The 5000-nt window shown below is 43.1% G+C and overlaps 1 protein-coding gene across 1 annotated transcript in view; it reads right to left on the bottom strand.

Moving 5' to 3' along the window:
• Window positions 1–5000, bottom strand: part of LOC123772467 (uncharacterized) — a 62284-nt gene that overhangs the window by 21083 nt on the left and 36201 nt on the right.

Below are 5000 nucleotides of genomic sequence, written 5' to 3'. Positions count from 1 at the left end.
CCTTCCATGTACATATTAAATGACACCTCTCTCGTCTCCTATCACAATTGTAATGATTTGTATAAGTTATAAATAAGGTTTCTAGTTCTAATTAAAACAATCATCCCTCCCTTCTCCCCTCCCCCCATCCTTTCCTTTCCCCTCATTCCTTCATCCCTGCCACATCCTTGAGGGCAGCTGGAGAGGGGAGTGAGGAGAGTGAGGGGAGTGAGGCGGAGCGTCAAGTGAGAGAGCTGTCCGGGAGATAGCAATAACAGAACCATCTTCTCCCGCTGACTACAATAGCCTGTCTCTGGTCGCTGTGAGATTCTCTGTGGCTCTCCTGCTCCATCACTACCAGGAGGGTGTGACTCACTCAGACACGCTCTCCATCACTACGAAGACTTAAGATACGCTCTCCATCACTACAAACTCTTAACATACGCTCTCCATCACTACAAACTCTTAACATACGCTCTCCATCACTACAAACTCTTAACATACGCTCTCCATCACTACAAACTCTTAACATACGCTCTCCATCACTACAAACTCTTAACATACGCTCTCCATCACTACAAACTCTTAACATACGCTCTCCATCACTACAAACTCTTAACATACGCTCTCCATCACTACAAACTCTTAACATACGCTCTCCATCACTACAAACTCTTAACATACGCTCTCCATCACTACAAACTCTTAACATACGCTCTCCATCACTACAAACTCTTAACATACGCTCTCCATCACTACAAAGACTTAAGATACGTTTTCCATCACTACAAAGACTTAAGATACGTTCTCCATCACTACAAAGACTTAAGACACACTCTCCATCACTACAATGATTGTAGGACTTAAGACACATTCTCCAACACTACAATGACTGTAAGACTTGAGACACTCTCTCCATCAACATAAAGACTGACTTTTCTTATCTTTTCTGTCTTTTTTTGGTTTAAATTATAGAGATTGCCTGTTTGTTCGACTGTCCACCTGTCTTTATCTGTCTGCTTGTCTGTCTATCTATCTATCTATATATATATATATATATATATATATATATATATATATATATATATATATATATATATTTATTTCTATATATCTTGGTGCTACATATAGTCTCTCCCAGCTTGGCACCTTCTTTCGATAATTACTTATTTTCTATCTATCTATTTGTCTATCCAACTGTCTGTTTGTCTATTGACAGGCATATGTCAGACTGTCCGTACATTTAATCGTTGCTGTCTCAAGTGGCTTCAAGCTGATACCGTGAGGCTGGAGAGAGAGAGAGAGAGAGAGAGAGAGAGAGAGAGAGAGAGAGAGAGAGAGAGAGAGAGAGAGAGAGAGAGAGAGAGAGAGAGAGAGACAGACAGACAGACAGACCAGCTATAGAGACAGTCAATGTACAAACTATTTACCCCTGTAACCTGTTTCTTACCTGTTGATAAACGCCCTTTAAGACTTCCTATGTGATAATTTGATCAGTAAGGCTGTTGGTGGTAGCTGTCTGCCCCCCCCTTTCCCCTGGGTCATATATAGCCTTCACAGACTGTTTCAGTAATACTCTTAAGTCTAGTTTAGTCTTTGTTCCGGCAATATTTTGTAGGGACGTTGAACGGTCTTCGATCTCTGATATTCGCATAGTTCTTTCTAATAGGATGAACTTGTAAAGACTCGCACGTAGTTCTGGGGTCTCACAGTTCAGACACATGTAGGAACTATCAGAGAACACTGTGTGAACAGTAGTGGTTCACAGTTGTTCAACCTCCAGAGGTTCACAGTTGTTCACCCTCCTCCCAGCAACTGTATTAAACATTACCGGAGCCAAAGCGGATATATTCAACAAGCAATTTAACACGTGCAGAAGGCTCGACTTGTGAGTGAGACTTGTAGCTTGGGGGTGGAGAACAACTCTCAGAACCCACTCCAGGTATAATCCAGGTACACTCCAGGTATAATCCAGGTACACTCCAGTTTCATACCTGAGGTCCGCTTCTTAGTCTTGCACTTTGATAATCCAAGGAATGATTAAGTTACACTTACCTTAAGTTACACTTGCGACTTCCAAAAGCCACTTACGCCTTCCTGCTCCTTGTCCTAGGGGCGTCATTAGCCTGTCTCTGTTAGCTTTAAGCTAATTTGAATTATTGTTATTTATGCCCAGCAGTTTTTGCTCTAATTGTCATTTAATTACCATATACCATCGTTTGAACCCGTCGGCTGTTGGAGACTTGGGAAACGAATCAGGAAGCAGTTCGTTGATGTTCAGTAACTATTCAGGTGATTGAGTTGAGATTGTAATGCTTAGTGAGATACAGTAGTTAGCTAATGTGTGGTAGTTTGTTGAGTCTGTCTGGCGTTGTTGTGATTGGCCATTGGTTGTGCCGGCCGCCCACTGTGTGTATTTATATTGTAAAATCTATAATGTATAATGTAAAATCTATAAATTTATAATGTATTTATATTGTAAAATATAAACGTAAAATCTTTTATAAACACAACATTCACGTCTTGAATGTTGAGTTAAGGAAAGCCTCAGCTTTACGGCTGTTGACGAAGCCACGTGTTTAGAACGTTGTAACAACCAGATAATACGTGGTTGTCGTGAGGTTGTGGTGTGGTCGTGGTGAGGTTGTGGTGTGTGGTTGTGGTGAGGTTGTGGTGTGGTTGTGGTGAGGTTGTGGTGTGGTTGTGGTGTGGTTGTGGCGTGGTTGTGGTGTGGTTGTGGTGAGGTTGTGGTGAGGTTGTAGTGTGGTTGTGGCGTGGTTGTGGTGCGGTTGTGGTGTGGTCGTGGTGTGGTTGTGGTGAGGTTGTGGTGTGGTTGTGGTGAGGTTGTGGTGAGGTTGTAGTGTGGTTGTAGTGTGGTTGTGGTGTGGTGGCTAGAAGCTCAGTCTACAGGAACATCTGGGCTGAGTTTACCTTCCCGGCCGTAAACTGATCCCTCGACCAGACTTCATGATGGGAAAAGTTTACATTTGAGACAGGTGTTAATGACGGAAGGGGGGGGGGGGGTTGGGGGACACATGTGTGGGTTTACTGGTGTGTGGGTTTACTGGCGTGTGGGTTTACAGGTGTGTGGGTTTACAGGTATGTGGGTTTACAGGTGTGTGGGTTTACAGGTGTGTGGATTTACTGGTGTGTGGGTTTACTTGTATGTGTGTGTGTGTTTGGTGTCGAGAAGAGTCAAAATTTTGCTACTTGATTTGTTATTTGTTCAGCCTGGCGAGGAAGAACAAAGTTATGTGCGTGTGATAACATGTATATATATATATATATATATATATATATATATATATATATATATATATATATATATATATATATATATATATATATATATATATATATACACGGCTAATTAGCTTCGGGTAATTGGGTTGTTTCGAAGGTTCGGCGGTTTGTTTATGTTCGAACGTCGACGTGCTTTTGTTTAGTTGATTGGTCGTGTTTAACTAGCAGTTTGAGCGATTTGGAACGTCTTCCCTAAAGGTACTTTTGTGGAGGGAGGGGGAGGGGGGTGTTCCAATTCGCATGACATTTTGCAAAGGACGGAATGGAGAGAGAGAGAGAGAGAGAGAGAGAGAGAGAGAGAGAGGAGAGAGAGAGAGAGGGAGACGGGAGCCCCTAGTATCTGTCTCTTCTGTCTGTCGCGTGGTAGTCGTACGACTCTTTGAGACGGGTAATTACAATTATTTGTTTTTCATTTGTTTTGTTTACTTCAGTGTTTTCCCTGCTAACATTTTCCCCTCCCTTCCTCTACTTCCCTTCCGTCCCCTCCCTCAACAGCTCTCCCTCCCTCTATAGTCCTGAACCCATCATATGCCGCGATAGCCCTTTCCTCTACAGGATAGGGGGTATGGGGTGCATAATAAATGAACTAAACTGAAACTAAAGTCTGCCTTTCTTCCCAACCTACCTATTCCTTCCCTTTTCCTCTCGTCTCTCCCTTCTTACAATCTTCTCTCCCTCTCTCTCTCTCCCCTAATTCACATGATCATGTTACACCATCACGTGTGGGCGTGTAGGGAGACAGGGAGGCGTGTATGGGGGCGTGTGTGGGGGCGTGTGTGTAGCGGTGTATTTTTAAGGGCGTGGCGCTTGACTTGACTACGAGGCGGGGAGGGGGAGCTAAACCCGTGCCCCTTACACTAGTGTAAACAAAGTCTTCCATTCCCCTCACATGCTGGTGGCCTGTCTTTCTCCCCTCACACTCACTCATAAACCTGTTCTCTAATTTGTACACAACTCACCTAAATCATCACCATCTGAATACACACAAATTCGCCTTGTATTTAATTCAGGTACAGACTTACACTTTCACACCAGACGGCACCGCTCCTGTGCCAGGTAAGTTAGGGGCTCACCATAGCCCGTGCTACTTGGAACTTGTTCCGAGAAGCTGAATCTATAACAACAACAAACACACTTTCAGAGTTAACAAGGGTGAGTGAGCTCAGAGTAGTTAACAAATTGCATTAGGAAGTGATGTGGTGGAGGCTGACTCCATACACAGTTTCAAATATAGATATGACTGGGCCCAATAGGCTCAGGAATCTGAACACGAGTTGATTGACAGTTGACAGTTGACTGACTGACAGTTGAATATACAGTGACAATGAAGACTATAAAAAAGTAGCAAAAGGGGGAGAATGTAAGGCTAGCATACAGAAGAGGGAAATACCTAAAGGTTAGAGAATTCCTCGGTTAAGTTAGTTAGGATACAATGTTGGATAGAAAAAGGTTAGAGGATAGTATGAAATAAGGTAAGACGAGCTTAATTAGAATCTTCTTAATAAGAAGATTAATGTATGGCACCAGCCGTGATGCCATAAATTAAACGTCGCGGGGGTCTGAATGTGGCACTGGCACGGTGTTCTCTCTTGAATTCTGGTGACCCCGACCATCCTATGTTCATCCCCATTCCCCAGACCATTCACACTTGTCATTTTGGGTGAGCCTAGTCCAGCGTATGGCCCCCAAATGCGGAAAAAACACATTTAAAAAATTAA

The sequence above is a fragment of the Procambarus clarkii genome, chromosome 17 (assembly GCF_040958095.1).
Source record: "Procambarus clarkii isolate CNS0578487 chromosome 17, FALCON_Pclarkii_2.0, whole genome shotgun sequence".
In the NCBI taxonomy this organism is placed as follows: domain Eukaryota; kingdom Metazoa; phylum Arthropoda; class Malacostraca; order Decapoda; family Cambaridae; genus Procambarus; species Procambarus clarkii.
The sequence above is the reverse complement of the archived record's forward strand: the minus strand, read 5'-3'. Positions and strand labels throughout refer to the sequence as shown.